Below are 20,539 nucleotides of genomic sequence, written 5' to 3'. Positions count from 1 at the left end.
GTGAAGAATCTCACCAATTTGCTAGACAAATAACTTGTGTAGCAATTAGAATGCCTCTTTAATATTGTCTAGGCGACTTTTCTGTTTAGTATAGAATGCACTCTAGGTTTTTTTTTTTTTACCCCTTGTATATTAAATATAAACTGTACATATGAATAAATTATGCAGGTGCTAAAACTTTAAAGATAGTTGTTAGCATTGTCCTAGATTGTTTAGTAGAAAGGATGGAGCAGGGTGCAGAAAGAGTTCATGTAGCATAGATGTCTAATACATTCTTCTTGAGCCAGGGAAAAATGCAAATGGCATTTTTATGCTTTTTAATCCATTGATTCAGCATTTATTAATGTGCCATGAAAGTTTGTTTTTCCCCTAAATTTCTGAAGATAAATCATATCATTTAAGATCAGCTTATAGAGGTAGTAACAACAATAATGGCATACGAATCCTGACATTAATCTTCATGCATCTTCTCCCATGGTCATATTCCTCCATTATGTGAAAGAATGATTAACAGAAGTATATGAGCCATCCTATGGGAAAGAGACTTTTGACTTTTTACTGTTCACTGGCCTTTTTTCACATTGCCACTGGTTATACTAGAAACACTGGAGTGTTTTGTCTTTCTAGGAAATGGCCATGTTTTCAAAGGCTACTGTATGGTGTTTGTGAGGCAGTGCCTTCATTTTAAAAAATTTTTTATTCCTCATTAAACTCCTAAGTAAGACTAAAATATATCAAGCTTTTCTGAAAGTTTGGACAGAACCTTGCCTGCCTTGCAGCAGCAGCCTCGTACATTAGTATCTATTATAACTAGGCCACATAGAATTGACTGTGTGATGGTGGCCTCCATGACAAAGTCATCTGTTTGGTATAGCACTTACTCATTTTGACTCAGTAATTACAGACATTGCTTTTCCACTCATGTGCTAAGACTCTTTCTTTCTTTGTCTTTGTTTTTGTTTTTGTTTTTAGAGAGAGAGATGCTAAGACTTCTAAAGCCCTTGTTCTGCCTGTTATTTATGTGGCTCATATTTTTCTCCTCCATTGCAGTAAAGTTTTCTTTTGGGAATGTTTGTGTGAGCAATCTTAAAATATCCCAACATTTTTCCTGTTCAGCCTCACACATTATAAAAATACTAATTATACCTGGGGAAGGACTCAGAAAAAGTATCCTTGGGAAATGCTTAAATGGTTTCAAAATGAGCTTTCTTTCCTTTTCAAATAACCAAAAAAAAAAAAATTTTTTTTTGGAACTATTCCTTTTGTCAACACAACAACTCTGAACAAGGTATACTGTGACTCTAAAAATAATGAAATTTTATGCTACAGGACATTATGTACCGCTAATTTCCACAATCATTTAAGTACATGTACTGTGTATTTATAGATGACAGTTTACTAGGCACCTTGGGGAAAATCAATCAAATGTACTCAATGGATCTATAAACTACACTGTTAGGGAATAAACTCTTTCTAATTCTAACCTCAGTACCTTTCCTGACCCACACATGCACACACATCTACCTCTTTAAAAGGCCTGATTTTGAATTTAGAGATTTATAGTTTCTTTGTTGGATTTTATTTTTAGTGTTTTAAGTGGGGAGGGAGCACAAGTGTAAGGCATTCATTATATGGAATCTCACTTTATGTCGTGGCAAGCTTATTTGCTTGCACTGCTGATGTTGTTTACATGACTGTGTCTTGTGAAGTCTTCAAAGACAGGAACTTCATTACACTTTTATCCTCACTTTTCACCCCCAAGTGTGGTATATGGCATGCAGTGGTATGCAATACATGTTTAGTTAATGCACAAAGATCAGAACAAGGGCAAATTCTTTCTTCCAGAATATGTCATTAGTATCAAAGTGTTCAGAATATAGCTCTAAATAATTCAAAATTAAAACCAGCTGTATAAAATCATGATAGTATTATTCAGTGTCTCTTAGAAAATATTTATAATTGACTTCTTGCTTTTTTTTATTCATTTCTCAGGCTATAGGAAGTAGGAAATGTTTTATTGTGTTTTATTTATTATTTTATTTCTTAAAATTATTTGCATTACTATTATATATTTGATGCTTAAACTAAGCAGCTTTTAAGAATATGCGATAGCATATGTATTTTAGAGTTGCTATACCCTTAAGCCAATTGTATTGAGAGTGCTAGGTGTTGACGAGCAAATTTGTACTGTGCTGTATTAGAGAACAAGATATGGTGAGGATTTTTCAGCATGGGTTGGATTAGACCCTTATGGCTGTATGGGGTCTTAGCTATCATTAGGTATTGAGAGACAATATGGTTTGGGGTTAAGCATATTAACTCTAAACCAGAAAGGTTGAGTTCATATCCCATTATTGCCATGCTGTGTGAGCTCAGGCAAGAAACTTACCCTCTCTGTTTCTTCAAAACGAGAATAAAAATAATTCCTGTTTTATTTTATAGGCTCATTATTAGGATTTAATGAGTTAATATATAAAAAGTGCTTAAAACAGTTTCTGGCATATGGTAAGCACTTAAGTAAGCTTTGACTACCACAATTTTTTTTAGAGTTTTATTTATTTATTTATTTTGCTATGGGCGTATGTGCTCACTGGAGAGATAAAGAGAGACAGAGAGATGGCAGAAGATCCCCTGGGGGGAAGGCCAGGCTGTCATCCCTTCTCCTCCTTTGGGGCATGCATGCACACTGCCTGGTGTGAGTTTCAAGCCTCTGATTCCGGGACTTGAAGGACAGTCAGCCATGTGGGAGTCCAGCGTCTTAACAGCTATGCCATCACCTAGCCCCAACTACCATAATTATTATATCATTCAGTTCAATTCCTAACTTTTAAGTTTAGCATTTTTAAAAAATACAATGAAGAAACTGAGGCTGAAGGTGGTTACATGAGTTGCCTAGGATATGCAAAAATGTAGTAATTCTGGGACCAGAACAAATTTATTTTTTTAATTTAATACATTTCTCTTTTCTTTCTTTCTTTCTTTTTTTTTTTTTTTTTGCCATAGGGCACATGACCTTGCTAGAGAGAGGCCAAAAGAGAGAGAGATGGAAAGTGAGAAATCATTCCCCGGAGAGGATGACCCGCCACAATCCCTTGTCCTTCTGTCTTCTCTCAGGATTCTGGGCATGCATGTCCTGTTGTTTGGCTTGTTTTTAAAGCCATTGGGTGCTGGGCTTGAACTGTGGCAGCCATGTGGGAGGCTAGCACCTTCACCACCATACCACCTGCTGAGCCCTAAACACTTTGGTTTTTTAGAGGTTCACAGAAAATTTGAGGGGAAGGTACTGAGAGTTCTCACTTACTCCCTCCCCCTCAAATGCATAGCTTCTCCATTATTAACATCCCTCACCAGAGTGGTATATTTGTTATGCATGATGAATCTACACTGGCACATCAGTTTATGTGTCTATAGTTGATGTTACGGTTTGCTCTTCATGCTATATATTCATTGGGTTTGACAAATCTATAATGATATGTATCTACCATTATTGTATCATACAGAGTATTTTCACTGCCCTGAAATTTTTCTGTATCCACCTTGTTCATCATCTCCTCCTCAACCCTTTGCAACCACTTTTTCACTATCTCCAGTTTTGCTTTTTCTGGAAAATCATATAATTGAAAACATACAGAGGGCAACCTTTTCAGATAGGCTTCTTTCACTTACTAATATGCATTCAGATTTCCTTTTTCTTCCCATGGTTTGCTAGCTCATATTCTTTTTAACACTAAATAATATTTCATTGTCTGGATATATACCACAGTTTATCCATTTCTCAACTGAAAAACATCTTAGTTGCTTTCTAGTTGTGGCAATTATGAATAAAGCTGCTATAAGTATCTGTGTGTAGGTTGTTGTGTGGATATAAATTTCAACCCCTTTGCATAGCATAAATTGCCAAAGGTGTGATTGCTGGGTCATATGGTGAGAGTCTGCTTGGTATTGCAAGGAGCTGCTAAGCTGTCTTCCAAAGTGGCTGAACTTTCTCTATTTTCCCAGCGGTCAATGACATTCCCTGTTGTTCCATTTCCTTCCCAGCATTTGGTATTGTCATTGTTCTGGATTTTGGTGATTCTAATAATTACATAGTGGTATCTTATTGTTTAAATTTGCATTTCCCAATTACATGAAGTAGAGCATGTTTTCATGTGCTTAATTTGCCATCTGTATGTCTTCGTTAGTGATGTGTCTGTTCAAGTATATGTCTATTTTTTGAAAAAGTTTATTATTTCTGAGAGAGTACATCCCCCAAATGGTACTGACACAGCATTCCATCCATAACCTTCAGCCAGCCCTGTATCATGGGCAAGTATATGCCCTGAGTACACAGGGAGGTCTGTGGCCTAGAACCAGTAACCTTTCCATGTGGAATTGCCTTGCACAGTGTTATACTGTACTGCTGCACCAATGTTGGGCCCCTTTTGGCCCATTTAAAACAGGTTAAGTGTTTTCTTTTATAGTTTTTTTTGTTTTGTTTTATTTTGTTTTTGCTATAGGGCACATGTGCTCACCAGTAAGACAGAGACAGACAGAGAGACAGAAAGTGAGAAATCATCCTAAGGGGAGATGGCCACACCACGATCCCTTCTCCTCCATTCTCCTCTTGGGATCTTGGGTGCGCTTGAATTTAAACCACCGGGTGAGGAACTCAAACTGCGGTTGACTAATGGGAGTCCAGCAACATAGCCATTACGCCAACTGCTGGTCCTTTTGTGCTTTCTTGTTACTGAATTTTAAGAATTCTTTGCATATTATCATATGTCTTTCATGGCCCAGCTCTATGCCTTAGTAAAGGGAACTGGATCCCACATAACTGACTGTGGTTTGAATCCTGGCCCTGGTAGCTTGACAAACATGGCAGATATGTATGTATAGGCGCCTAAAATTAAGGATGGATAAATGGAAGAGAAGGGGTGGTGGCATAACCTTATCCCATTAGGGAGTACTTTCTCCCTCTCTATCTGTCTCTGGTGAGCCGTCATGTCCTTTGGAAATTAAGGAAAACAAAGAGATATGTTTTTCACAAATATTTTCTCCCAGTCTGTGATGTGACTTTTCATTCTCTTGGCATTATTTCAGTAAAATCCAGTTTATCAATTCTTTCTTTCATGGATTGTGCCCTTGGTTTATATCTTTAAAAGTCATTGCAAAATCCAAGGTTATCTAGATGTACTCTTACATGTTTTCTTCTAGGAGTTTTAGAGTTTTGCATGTAACATTTATGTCTGTGATCCATTTTAAAAAATCAATTTCAATTTTTGTGAAGAGTGTAAGATCTGGGCCTAGAATTTTTTTTTTTTTTTCCCTCATGTGAATTTCCAGGTATTCCAGCACAATTCATCGAAAGCATTGTATTTCTTTTTCTGTCAAAGGTCAGTTTACTTTACTGGGTCTATTTGGGTTAGGGGGTCATTAATCTATTTGTTTGTTCTTTTGCCAGTACCACACTATTTGGATTATTATAGCTTTATGGTAAATCCTGAGCTCTGATTAGTGTTTGATCTTCAACTTTGTTCTTTGATCTTGTGTTAGTTATTCCAGGCCCTATGCCTTTCCATATAGACTTTAGAATCACTTTGCCAATATCCAGAAAATAACTTGTTGGGATTTTGACTGGGACTGCACTGAATCTATACAACAAATTAAGACTAAAAATTCCTACTTTAGGATCTTTCTAAAGGACCAAAATTGCCCCATAACATATCAACACAGGAAAAAAATTAATTTATTGATAGAAGTTTTATAATTTCCACAGTCTGACAGTGAATTAGAATTATTGTTTCATGTTGTACTATGACTAGTCTTTTTTATCTCCATTCTTAGCAAGGGAGAATGTTATCTTGAGTTCCAAAAAGTACTAGCCATGTACTACATATTATGCTTGGAATCTAGTAAAGTGCACAGCTGTGGAAAAAGTATTGAGAAGTTGTGCATTTTTCACTACACCAAAATATTTGTTTTTCTCTTTTAAATGCAGCTAACTAGCTGTTCTTTAGAAAGGTGAAGAGCCTTCTTGGTCCTTCACATTCCTTTGGATTCTGGCTGGTAGAAATCAAATACTGCCCTCTTGTTCTTGTATTAAAACCAAACAAAATAAAATACCTGGAACCTTATTTTAAAAAGTCAATACCCACAAATATCTAATTTGAATTATTTTATCAAACTGTGAGACCTAGGTGCTTTTCTAATTGGCATTTTTCTCAGTACATTTGAATAACGTTTTAGAGGAACAATAGGGCAATAGTAGAAAAACAGAACTGCCAGACTGAGCAGTAAGGGCAGAATGCATGCTGGTGTCTTGGGCACACTAAGTGTATTTTAGGAGGTTTTTTCTCCAGACTTGTGGCCAGATGTAGGGTCTGTTATGTCAATTTTAGTGTGTGTGTGTCTTCTCTTAAGCAACCACCCTTGAGAGGGTAAAATACTTTTGCAGCACCTAAGAAGTATAATTGGTGGTTTACAATGAGACTGAAGGGTCTGAACTTTTGGTTTCTTATTAGAATTTGCTTAGGACAATTTATATAATGTATGTTATACATTTTCTTCTAATTTCTTTGCTGTAGATTATCTACCCTTAAAATAGCAAAAATAATCTTTATCTGTGTTCTCAACTTGTCTCAAGATTTACCTGACATTCTAAAAGATTTTGTGAATCAGGTGAAGATGTGGTTGAAATATGTTATCTATTGAAATATTTATTTGTTAATTGAAGCCAGTTTTTTTAAACAGAGGAATTAAAGTATATATAGTAAGACAGTTTTACCTATAAAAGGTACACATTCTAATTATGAAGCACTAAACCACATATAAAGGATGATTTCACAATTAATATATTTAGTATTATTGGTGGTCAAATGCAGGATTTGAATAAGTCAGATGAGCTCAAATTTTTAAAACATTGGAGATTTTCTTCAGAAAATTTTACCTCCTTTCTAATTAAGTCCGATCACAATTCCCCATAGCCAAAATGTATAGAAATATAGTAAGGAAGTTGGGAGTTACGACTCATCAAGCAGAGTCCAGTTTTAAAAAATCGGGGGACAAGGAGAGTGGTTTGAAACTAGTTTTGTTTTCTGATGTTTGTAATTCTATAGCTGAGAAGAGGTAATTTATGGGGGAAGAGGAACCTGGGAGTGGGGGAAGGGGTGGAGAACATGCGATTGGTTAAGAAGTGTAATAACAATCTTATATTGTAGCTAGCACGTGAAAAAATATTGGATTAGAGGTATCAGACAAAGAAAAACCTTCTTTAATGAAGGTTTATTTATTACCATTGTTATTTTTTTTTCCTTCTCTTAAAAGATCAAGGGAGTACCTGCTGTAGTTTCAGCCCCATTTTCTATGAAATTGTGTCCTGTGTGTGGTGGTAGCTCCTTATGGGATTTATTTCTGTCGTTGCAACACTATGTACTATATGCATTGCACCTGTTCACACAGAGTACATTGCATTGTGATGTTTGTATAGCTAGATGCTTCAAATAAGCCAGTCTGCCTCCTTCTACAGTACTAGTCTATTAGTTACTTAATTAAACTTAATTCTGTTTTTTTTGTCTGCAATTCTGTATATGGTCTTGATTTATTTACTGAGCAGTGATTTCTTTGCAGTTGTCTGAGATCAGTTTTCCTATTGTATGGAGTCTGTTTCTTACAGAGCCTCCTGTAAGATTGCTCTGACTTTAAAATCATTACCAGGCTTTTGTCAGAGCAGATTTGTTGACATTCTTCTCACATTAAAAAAAATAAATTTAAAATATTGCATAAATCAGCTATGCATTTCACTATTTCCTGCTAATATGCAAAAAATGTATTTATGGTAATTACATGTACTCTGTGCCAGAACTGAAACAATACATTCCTCATAATGGAGCATAAATAAAGAAGGTGGAGCCAGCTGCTCTTAAACTGTTTATTTGCAAGCAGTAATGATATAGAGAATATACCTTTTTTACTCTGTTAGTCTGGCAATACTGAACCTGTTGCTGCATTAGACGACTTGCATTTTGCTGGATAGGGGAAGGAGGGCTGTCTGCTGTCTGGTAGGAGGGCTTTGTCTGTGCCTTTCTCTCTCTGTTTCTTTCTGTTTTTCTTTCTCTCTCTCCTCTCTTTTCTCTCTCTCACTCGCAGGCTCTGTCTCTGTCTCTCTCTCCCTCACTGCCCCCCCTCTCCCTCCCTCTCTCTTGCTCTCTCTCTCTCTCTTCCCGTCTCTGTGGTTTGTAAGGTAGGTTGCAGTGTGTGTATATACACAACATCAAGAGCAGGAAAATGGACTCATTAGGGAGGCAGGCAGTCATTACCACTCACACTGTACTTCCAGGGAGACACCGATTATGAGAAGAGAAACTCAGCGCTGGGGAAGAAGGTAGGGCAGACAACTTTCATAAAAAAAAATCCTGCTGCTTCATTCCCCCCTCTGTGTATCATCTCCTTTAGCCCCCAGTGTTGTTATTCTTTCTTCCTTGAATTTTGAATTCCAGATTTAAGTTTGACAGAGCTAATGCTAGCTTAAAATTTGGAACATGTATAGGAGGCCTACCCTCTAGTAATTTTCTTCCTACTTCTGCAAGGGGGTGCCCTTATGATTCAGTTTTATTACTTTAAAAATAATTATAAACAAACCTATCTTTCTCACTAAAGTACCAAATAAATCAGAATCTTCACTCTTTTAAAACAGACCCTTCCGTATGTTTGTCTCTTTGCTTTTCTTGTCTGTTTATGCAATTCCATCTGTCTGTCTATATATCATGTTGTCCTATTTATTGCTAACTGGGTTTTGTTAGTTATTTGCCAATGAGTTTTAGCTGCTCTGCCAGCGTGGGTATTAATAAAGTGAGACTCTTGTTCTTTGTTTTACATTGAAGTTTAAAGTCCATATTTACAGTTCAAATCTTTGAAGCAGGTTGAATGCATTTTGCCAGCATATTTATTTGATGACATTGGACATAAGGTGAGGGATAGTTGCTGAGGGTGGGTATGAATCAAGGAATTATTTTTTATCATCACATGCATAAAAATACTGCGTCTGGGGGCTATATTTTGAAAGAAATAAGGTACTCTGCTTTCTAACTTTTATTTTGCAGATGGCCTCTTACATTTATAGGGATATCACCGTGGTTAGTAAGAATGCAAACTTTCTTAACAAGCAGTTTTTATCCTAGGACAGTTTCCTTTTAGTATGTTACTGTTTATTTATGCTTGGGAGGGAGGAGAGGGGGACTGGCCATCTTTTTACAAAGTGGAAGCTATGAAGTGTATCAGGCCATCTTGCACAACCACTGTAAGTATTCGTTTAACATTTCGGGGACTGCAAATAATGTGTTTGTTATTTCATACATAGTTTTGAGGTACTTCTCTTTTATTTATTTATTTATTTATTTATTGTGGTGGGAAAAGTTACATTTCAAACTAGCTGACATTGTTGAAGAGTATTCCCAGAACAGTGTTCCTCGAAATTCAAAGGAGTAGTTAAATTAGGTCCATTTGAAATAGACTTCTTAATACAGTTTTATTTGAATTTATTCAAAAGTAAAACTGCTATTGACTTGATAAAAATTAAGTGAGAGGGTATGATACACAGATTTTGTTTGAATATACATGAGCAGTGCTAGAAAATGGATGCTGATCTGTAAAAATATTTGATAATAACAATCACCTTTTTCTGGGTAATAAATTATTTATTTAATAGAAGTGGCAGACTTTTTCTCTCTCTCTTTCTTTCTTTCTTCCTTTTTTTTTTTTTTTTTTTCTTAATTCCATTAGGCCTCTCTGACAACACAAAGAAGTCCATAAAGCAATATCCTTAACCCACCTGGGACGCTAGAGCAGATTCCCAGACACATTCTCAAGGTTCAGACCTAGTAAAATGTTTATTAAAAATCCATTATTCGAGGAGGGTGGTGAACTTTTGCTGCTAAAAGTCTTTTTTTTAACCTCTTCTTTTTAAAAATTTATTCGAAGACTTTTAATTTGCTTATCTTGACTAAACTGTCTTTTAAACTGGAAAGGCTAGCTTTGACCAAGAGTAGTACAAATAGTAAGTACTCCCAGTCAGGTCCTGTCAGAGATTTTTTTTTTCCTCCAACCGTCTAAAGGGAACTTTGGGGGAAATTTTTTGAAAGTGTATGTCAATATGGCACACAGTAAATGGTGTTTTGAATATGTTTTCCATGTCCAGCTCTGACCCCAAAATTTATTTCAAACTAGCATGTCAAAAGTGTCATGATTCCTGCACCTGTCATTTCTATGTTAGTTTTATGAGGACTACCTAAAATGCTACTCTTTTCAGAATAAATCTTTTATACATTTCTTGACCAATTGTTCTCTTTTTCTGTACACATATATGTGTAGAAATATATGCATATATATATATATATATATGAGCATTTATTTGTATAGCCTCATACATGTACAAATAAAGAAATCACAGATTTTTACAGATAGGATATTTTAAATTTTTTATATTAAGTACATTTATGGTAATCACAAGCAAACTAAAAATGGAGAGATGTTCAAGGGAAAACGAAAATGTCTTTTAACTTTCTGTAAAGAATAAAATCAAGTAAAAATTTAGTCATTTGTATGATTGGTTTAATTTTTAGAATGTGTATGTGTTTTCCTTTACATTGTAATTCTTTGCCTTTAGCAGATCTAAAATATTTTTAGGATGAAAAATAATTTTGGCTGTTTCTGGGAGTTACTGTCACAATCTAAATACAGCAGGACATTGTAAAATATGCATAAGTGAACTTAAAACCAGTGTACTCTGCTGTATAGGGATTTGGAAAGCTGAAAGGCTTGCGTCACAGGAGGGCTATAGAGTGCCAGAAAAATTCATTAACCAGCCTTGCTGGTGGTTATGGTGGGCTCTTCCTATCAGCACATGAAATCTGTCTGTTTAGATCTCCGAAGTCTTGGTCAGGTCACAGTGTGTTTCATTTTAATGTTGGAGCAGACAGTTATCTAACACACCCACATGAGGAAGTGCTCTAAAGCAGTTATTTCATGCTTTGCCATGCCCTGTAGCTAAAACAATTTGGTATTGAGTGACATGTGTATGCTTTTTAACTCCTATCTGATGAAAATCCGCTTTGGCTCTATGAAAAGGACCAAAATAGTGGAATGCCAGACAGTATAATTCAGATGCTAGGCACATGCCAATTTAAACTTTTAATTTTTTTAACTTAAAGGAAGAATCACTATGATTATTTTTAATATGAAGACTATATAATGTTTTCCTGGATTTTACTCACTAGGATTTCAAAAATTGCAAACACTTTTCCTTTTTCACATTTTTTCCCCCAGCAGTATATATTCATCAAAAGGATAGCAGCTGCATACTTTCCCACTGAAATGTTAACAAATAAATGGCATTCCTGTTTATTTATCTATTTTTGAATTTTAATGATTAGTCCTTGTGCTAATTAACAAATTCCCGTATTCATAAAATCTGGCACTACATAAATATCCAATTGTGTGATTATCTACACATGTTCTGGCTTTCTATAAATATAGAAATTATCAGGGGATGTGTTCATGGACTTGCCCAACCCTGAGTAGTAGCTGGTCATGCTGCCACATAGGAAGCCAGATTCAGGCCCCGAGCAAACGTGTTGCCCCAAGGGCTGGCAAGGTGCATGGAAGCAGCATCTGGCTGATATTGCTAACCAGGGATCCTTTCTGGCAAAGAAAGAACTGGTGTTGACATTCTTTGAATGCTGCTAGTTCCAGCCTTCTTCAGCCCCAAGTGTGGCCTCTTCAGTCTAAATGTTGTTAATGGACTATAGAGCTGACTTATCTTGGAGGCCACTTGAAGAATATATTTTAATAAACTACATTTTTAGTAGAAAATATTCTTTATTGGACATCTACAAAAGTAAAATAGTATGCTCACTCTAACTTCCTTAAGTGGTGAGAATATCAGTTAACATGCAAAGTCACAAAGCACTGAAGAGAAAATAAAAATATATTTATTTGTACATTATTTAACTATTACAATTCAATTATAGAACAGTAGGTATTGCTTATATAGGAACAGTTTGCCCTACATAAGGATAATAAACACTAACAGTTGGTACAGTGCTAGTGTGGTGCCTGCAAAGGTTATTACTAAATTAAAACCCAAGCTCTTTTAAAAGCTTTTTTTCATATTGGTAAGCCATTTTGGTTATCTTATTCAAAATAAGTACTAGAGATTATTTGCAATGCTACTGGAGTCAGTACTGACTCTTTGATACCTTGCTCCAGACCTCCAAGTCATATAGAAATTGCAGGAGTTTTCAAAACTTGAAACTTTAAATTTTTCAAAACCTGTTTCAAGTTTGTGCATTTCTTAAGTAATTTGTAACATTTGCAAAATCTCCAGGAACTATAGCCACGGTTCTTTTCTTTCTTTACCAAAGACCCAAAGGCAATATCCATATCCTAGAAATTCTAGAGAATGCCTGAATCATAGGTTTTCCCATACATAGATATTATATATTTAATTATCAAATAACGTTGGTGGCAATTATGTTTAATGCAACAAAAATATCCTTGCGCTCTCTTCTAATTTCAGCAAAGGCAAGCTCCTGAGACTGTGAGAAGAAATAATGCCTTCCATTATTACTATCATGTATGTAGTAACCACTACAACAGATGTTGGAAACAGTATTCAAGGGCTTATAAGGGGGAAAAAGGGCTTTTCTGCCACTCTAGCTGTGAAGCTATAATAATGAATACGTGGCATGCTATTTCTGCACTAAACTATGGAAAAATTATGCTCGACTTTGGCTTCATAACCTCTCTTCTACTCCAGGATCAAGCCTTTTGGTGATTCTACAGTTCACTTGAAAGTAATCAGCTTGAGGACATGGAACTTGCCTTTCTGGAATCTTTTGACACTCAGCTGAAACTGCAGCCCTGGTGTTTTGTAGTGCAGTTAACCAGTACAACCTGTATGCAACTGTTTTAATGTAGGAAAGTAAGCTACTTACTTTCAAGTGAGAATACTGAGACGAGTAGCAAGGACTTCCATTTTTTCATTGACCTGTCTGTAATAGTTCCCAAATGGAAACTGAATATATTATTATTAGTTATGAATATTCAGTCTTACCTTTGGAACTCTGATGGAAAGGGTAGTAATAATATCATAATATGTTTACCTTCTTGACATTAGAACTAATTTTGGCACTGAATATTTCTATGTTTGGAGATAGGATGGTTTAATGTTCAGAGTATGTCTTGAATATTTAAAATGTTAAGAATTTATTTGAAATTTGTCTATTAAATTATCAATTTAAGGAATTGCATTCAATAAATAAAAATATTAATGGAATTTGGAGATTTGGGAAATTTTAAAATTTCCCAATAAATTGAAATAAAAAATGTGAAATGCCAGTATTACCATACACAGTAATATTATTTTGTTCTTAGAAATATTCTTAACCTAAACTTTTAAAAAATAAAATTTCAATTTTATTTTAATTCAAATATTTAGAAAGCTTCAGATTTTTTGTTTTTTACTAAAGCTAGGATATTTGCTATTTTTATTTTTTCTTTCAAAAAAATCTTCTGTGAATTACTGTTGTAACCAAACTGTGATTTGTTGTTACAAATTTCTTCTATAGTATGAGCTTCTCTCTTGTAAGTGAAATTTAACTGAGAAAATGAAAGGAATGTTGTAGTTTGTTCAGGAACCAACTTAAAACTTAGTAAAAAGCTACTAACAATCATTTCTTGCTCTTTTGGCTAAGATCTACTGTAAAAGCTACTAGCAGAAAGCTATTTTCTTTCTATCTATAAATCACAGACATATTCTAGGCTGTATTACTTGTTTGGTTTGATGTATGTATGAGAATGATATGGCTATCAGTTTAAACAAATAAAAGCACCTTATTTAGACACTAAGACATAAACAGTGAGAAAATGTTTTTCTCTTTTATTGTTTAGATAGGAACTAGGCAAATATTGTGGCAAGGGTGACTTTATAATGCTTTTTGTTTTTCTTCCTTTTTAAAAACTGGACATACTAAAATTCTTCTTGGTCCAATAAGTATACTCTGGTTTTACAAATATATACTAATGTCTCCATCTTCTTGGTCATTACCTTTGCTTCTGGTAGGACAAAAAACAAAAACAAAAACAAAAAACTGGAATAGTTCTTACTTTTTCTTGTTCCTCGGATCAGCAATAATCTTTATTTCCATTTCTGGAGAGAAAAAATAAGTAGAGGTGACTAAGAAACAAGTGGAAATAAGTTGAGATAGTATAAATAAAGCTAATGGTGAACAGGGTGGGTGCTTTTAAAACTTCTAAATGTGTAAGTATAGTGTAAGATAAAGGCTTTCTCCTCCAACCTCAGTAAAAGCCATTTGACCTATCTGCACAGCACTAGCAGATTTTTGTAAATGTACTCTCCACCCCCAAACAGATTTTACTTATACCAAAAGAAGTTTATAAAGGAAAAAAAAAAAAAATCTCACATTTCTATTACATCCACCGCCAGGTTTCCTTCATGCCTTTTCCCCTTAATCCTCAGGTTTGGAGTTGTGAGCAGGTTTTCATAGTTGGTGGACAGATTTCATTTGTTTTAATAAGAAACCCTCCCAGGAAACCATTCCCATAATGTGACCTCAAACAGCATCAGAAGCTGAATTAAAATGGTGATCAACTGAGTAAGTTTATGTGTGTATTTCCTCTTTTAAAATAACGTCAAGTAATTTTTATAATATGTAAAACAAAGTACAAAACAATAAACTTTACAGCAGCATGAAAGGATTCAGATTTTATTTCTACAATGGCTTTCTGAAACCATTTTTTGTATAGCAGTTTTGACCAGCACCTTCTACCCCATTCCCTGCCCACTTACTGCTGTGCCTTCGAAATGCTGAATATGAGTAATTCATTAGTATTTTCCAATCATGTACTTATAACTCATTCTGAATATACTTATAAATATGAAGATGTGCACAATAGTTTCAATCATATTAACTTAGCATGAAAATATATGAATAAAAGTTTTAGAAAGGATGATTTTCCTATTATGAGAGAAACCCTGCAGTGTAATACAAAAAGCACTTCCTTGGGAGTCAGGGGGTATTAATTAATGCCAAAAAGGATTTAATGTAGTTAAATCAAGAGGCCTGGTTTCTAGTTTTTACTGTGTGACTAAGCAAATCATAATCTCTGTTCCTCAGTTTCCTTGCCTATAAACGGTGGGGACTAGCTTTGTTTTTAGATTTCCGTTCATCTTAAAGTGTGATTTTATTTTAAATAGCTATGTATCTCGATAATTCTGCTTGCATTTCCTAACTGTAAGTCATTATCATATGGAGAGAAGTCCAATTGGTAAGGATAAGGAATAAAGAATAAAGGAAGTTTATGTGGCTCAAGAGAGCACACATTGTCTATGGGTGGTCTGATAAAGGGGCTGATTTTAATTGCGCAAACTGCTGTGGTTACTATGACTCCACTCTTCCTCACTCTCCACTAGATGGAGAGGTGTTCCGTGTCCATGGCCTTGCACATGGCAAACGACTCACTTCTGGCTTTCTACTGGCAGAACTGCATGTATTACTCTAGATATTTCTATGAACACACACATGACATTTTAGAGAAGCAGTCCAAGAGTAAGCTCTCTTCTATGCAGGCACGATATGATATTCATAAAGTGCAAAATGATTTGCTCCTCCCGAGGCTGTTTTTAGTGCTAGGAGACCTAAGAGAAGGCCAGTATTAAAACTCTGGCTTCAGTTATCACAATAGGCCCTTTTGCCTCTTTCAAATTTGTCCATTTAGAAAGGGCCCTGAAATGAATGTCAGCACGACAGTGCCACCTTGTGTCCCTGTTGCTGTGAGAGTAACTGATGCATGAACCAGTGAAAAGGAAAGAACAGGACATTTGCAAAAGTTTGGCAAGCTCTGAGGTTAGAATAGTTGTACAAAAATTCTATACTATGTTTCAGCATGTTTGGCAATTCTTATTACCGAAGGAAAAGTCAGAAAGTGTGCACTTTACCCCTTTTCTCATACCAGTGTATATTAAAAATTCTCGGCACAATGACATATTTAATTTAGAATTAGGGATGGGAAAGGTGGGATTGTCGGAAATACTCATCTAGTTCTTACCACTCAAAAAAGCTCAGCTCAATCATTTCAGCAAAGTACTCCTTCGTTTATATTCTCCCAGCAACTTTTATATGCATACATTGGTAATATCACTTCTCACATTGTATTGCCGTTGTTGTTAAGCATATCGTCCACTTGAACTTTGAGGCTTGAGGATCGTGTCTGTGTCTTATTCATCTTTCTGCCTCTAGAACCTTCTATGGCATTCAGCACAAAGGTACTCAAATGTTTATGGTCTGATTGAGTGATCATGTCTGGCTAGTTTATAACACTTTTTTTTTTCCTAAGTTTTAAATAATTTTAGAGCCTTTATCTTTGGAAAATACTTTTTGATACCACTTTCTTTCCAAATATCTTTTTATATGTTACTTTCTTTCACATTAAAATGGTCTTTTTCCTTTTTTGATTGTGAAAAAAGTGCACTGCCTGTTTAAGAGTATATGTATATGTATTATTTTTAATTGCCGGAAGATGTATGTATCTACAAGAGATAGTGAGAGAGAAAAGTACCCTCCAGTGGGGTGTGGCCATACCGCAATGCTTTTTTCTCTTCATTTTTCTATCCCATCAGGATGTGGGGCATGCATATACACATACATGCCCTGTGTGTTTTTCAAGCTGCTAGGGCAAAGATTTGAACTGTTATCAACCAGATGGGATCCAGCTCGTTCCACACAGTGCTTAATCACTGAACTACTGGATTACCCTGAGGAATAAGGTACATAATTTCTAATTCTAGTTTCTAAATTTGCTATTATTTAGGGTAAACAACATAATCTTTCTAGGTCTGTTTCTTAAACATAAAGACTACCTGATCTGCAGATGATTTTGTTTTTGTAGGAGTGGACATACGTTATTGTTTCTCTAGTTTATGTTTGGTTTCATAATTTTCAAAGTGCTACCATCCCTGAAAATTAAAATACTAGTCTTTGAAAGTACTATTTGATATCTCATGTCTTAGAAGGGGAACCTGAGGCAAAGGGACTTTTCTTGTAAGGGATTGGATTGCACATGTACAGAACATGCAGTACGTGCAATAGTATTATAATGGATAAGTATTTCAATGTTTTGTTTGTTTTTAGCTGTTTTTTTTTTTTTTGCTATAGGGCATATGCACTTGTCAGAGACAGACTTGTTTGGTTTTGGTTAATTAAGCTCAGCCTTATTTGTATCATTTAATCATAAAACAAATGAAATGCAATAATTTAAATATCAAGATAAACCTAGTTGAAATAGTACGAGACTACTTAGAATCTAGAGATTCTTTCATGCTATTTTCAGTATTATTCATAACACTTAAAAACGAGTGCTAAGGTGTAAGTTTCACACATTATTGTGTGGAACTTACGTCTGAGGGTTTCAGTCCACATATCACCTTAAACACCAGCAAATCAATGATTGAGCAGGTTGCTTTCATTTTTTAAACTTGGTTTTCTTTTTAAAAAAAAATATTTTTATACATTCAATCACATTATTTAGCTTATAAAGTGAACATTTCAATATGTGAACATTTCTTCCCAGTCCAGTTGATCAAAATATCTTCAACAGATAACACCACACCTCCCCATCCCGTCAGTTCTCTGCCTCTGTATCCCTTCTGCAAATGTCCAGGCCTGACTCCTTCACACACCCCACATCTAGCATTCACACCCATTTTTTGTGTTTGTACATCCTTTAAACTTGTTTTCTTATTTGTAGAAAGGCAATAATAAATGTGATCCTATCTGCGTCACAATGGTTACTATGAGGGTTAAATAAATATGAATTTTCTTTATGAATAGTTAAGTAGTATACAAATATTAATGATATTTATTGTTACTACTCTAGTTGACGGAATGGATAATAAAAAAAAACTAAGTGAAAGCAAAACACACAAATTGAAAAACACAGAAACTTATATTTATATAAATTAATAAATATTCCAACTAAGTATTTCTTAGTTGGAATACTTCTCTGTGTGTAGACTTTCTGGAAATAACTTGAAATGTTAGCTCAATTTGCTGTTTTGGTTTAAAAACTTGTAATAATAATGATAATAACTTATCAGCCCTGAAATAATATTTTCTTTAGATAAACTTTTCTACCTGTAATTAATAAATTAATTTTGACAGTAATATTAATGAAAAATAGATGATAAAAATGTAAAAATGGCCTAAATGACAAAAATTACTTGCGATATTTTAGTCTAGTTCAGTTCTTAAACTTTAGTGCACATAACAATTATCAAGAGTATTTGTTAAAAGTCAAATTTCTGAGTTGCAAACTTAGTAAGTATGGAGTAGAACTCAGGCATCCTGAGATGTAGCTGGTTTACACACTTGAGAGAACTCTTGTTGACTGCTGCATGTCATAATCAGTTGGGGCCTTAAAAAATGCAAATTTCTAGACTCCAATTATCTAAATCTGAATCTTTAGTGTTTGGATATCTGTATTTTACAAAAACTACCTCATAGATTCCAGTATTGTAAAGCTCAATAATCCACACTTTCCTTTCTAGGGCTTATTGTTAAAATATATTTAGTGTTACACCTGCATTCATCCTCATCATCATCATTTCATAACTGAATGTACTCTTACTTTACATGGAAGTAAAAGTCAGTATTTCTGTGTAAAAAATTTATCTTTAAAAATGATTACCAGTTTCGGGAACCAGCAGTTAGCGTAATGGCTATGTTGCTGGACTCCCACGTAGTCGACCGCAGTTCGCATCCTGGACCCGGTGGCTTAAAACTCACGCCGGGCACGTTTGCGTGCGTGCCCAAGATCCCAAGAGGAGAATGGAGGAGAAGGGATTGCGGCGTGACTATCCCCCCTGGGGGTGATTTCTCGCTTTCTGTCTCTATGTCTCTCTCTGTCTGGCGAGCGTACACGCCCTATAGCAAAAACCTCTCCAAAAAAAAAAATGATTACCAGTTTTCCCCCCTTTCATTCATGATAGAGTGTGTTCACACACATGAGGGACCGAGGGAGAGAAGGAGGGAAAAAGAGGGCAGCATGCTTTATGTTGGCCTGGTCTTGACATAATCCCCTTCCTTCAGTCTTTCAGCCAATTGGGTATTGGCCACTCAAGTGTGTGCCTGGCATGTTTGAGGCTAACTTAGACCAGAGATTCAAACTGCAGTTACTGTGTGGGATCTAGCTTCTCTTGAACACTGCATTCTCACTATGCCATGTAACCCTCTCAAACTACCACTTTTGCCCTATAACCTCAAAATTAAGGAAAAGAGATATTACGGAGCACCTTTCACACAAATTGCTTCATTTAATCTTTACATACAACTCTGTTGCATACACTGGTTTTGTGTCTGTGTTTCAGATAAAAAACTGAACCTTATGGAACACATCAACTTCACGCAGTTGTTCAATGATAAAGCAAGGATTCAGAGACTGTGTCTTTTCTCCTATATCATATTATTTTTTCCCCCTGATTCAGTAAATCTTCACCAGGTTCCCAATATATTAAATGGTGATATCTAACTTTTGCGGGCCACAAAGTACATCACTAACGTGTTGTAATTACTGCTTACACCATATACATTGAAAAAAATTTAATTATTTTTCCACTGAAAAACGGTCTTTAACTAGAGATACAATTTAAGTCTTAGAAGTCAGCAGGGTCCAAATAGTATTCATAATCAGAGTTATTGAATTGTTTAAAGAATCTTGCCTATGGAATTTCCTTTTACCCCCAGGCCTTTGCTTTGAGATATTTTTTACACGCAACTTACAGATGTAGAAAGTTTTCTTTAGAATGGTTAATTGACTTATCCAAGATCGCAGATCTAGAAAGTGGCAGAACTGGGATGGAACTCTGTACCAGAGTTCACAAGCAGTATTACGGATCACTTCTAACTCTACCTCCAGAATCAGACTGCTTCTTCACTTGTTAAGCACAGTCCATTAAAGGGTAATTAAACTTTTTAGGGTTTAAGTGTATTTCCTTTATATGGAGCAGACCCTTTTTCCACACTTGATTAATCCAGTAATTTCTTTCTTAAATCTTGTAAAGTTTAGAGTTAACAATGCATAATCCTTTAGGGAAATCAGTTAAAATGAATATTCTTTTGTTTATATTGTTATATGGTAGTTAAAACTCTTTGATGGGACAGAATATTTGAATGAAAATTCAAATTTTACCTATTATTACTTGCTGTGAAATACAGCAGTTTCATGGCATGGCCATTGTTATTGATCTTAAATGATTGGTTTGCATTTAAAATCCAATGAAAGTATTAATAGAACCAGTGCATTAGTGCTTCATAAAATCCCAAGACTGATTTCTGAGTGTTCCTGATGTTTGTGTCTGGAAAAAAAAAAAAAAAAGTCGTACATTATGAAATGGCAGCCTATTACTGTGGTACAATGTATAAACTAATACAGTTTCTCACTCTACCTATGAATTGTTAAAAATGTAATGTTTATACATTTTTTTTTTTGA

At 35.1% G+C, this 20,539-nt stretch overlaps 1 protein-coding gene across 13 annotated transcripts in view; it reads left to right on the top strand.

Moving 5' to 3' along the window:
* The window catches only part of ZBTB20 (zinc finger and BTB domain containing 20), an 885,897-nt gene that overhangs the window by 50,373 nt on the left and 814,985 nt on the right, over positions 1-20,539 (top strand). The window contains exon 1 of one of the 13 annotated variants that reach the window (XM_027765665.1): positions 8,186-8,359. The exons of the other annotated variants lie outside the window; for them this stretch is intronic. The gene's annotated coding sequence lies outside the window, so the exon portion shown is untranslated. Of the gene's footprint in view, positions 1-8,185; positions 8,360-20,539 lie in introns of those variants that run through there. 13 annotated transcript variants of the gene reach the window in all.

The sequence above is a fragment of the Tupaia chinensis genome, unplaced genomic scaffold (assembly GCF_000334495.1).
Source record: "Tupaia chinensis unplaced genomic scaffold, TupChi_1.0 Scaffold139218_1, whole genome shotgun sequence".
NCBI classification, from domain to species: domain Eukaryota; kingdom Metazoa; phylum Chordata; class Mammalia; order Scandentia; family Tupaiidae; genus Tupaia; species Tupaia belangeri.
This window is presented reverse-complemented; position numbering and strand designations above follow the sequence as displayed.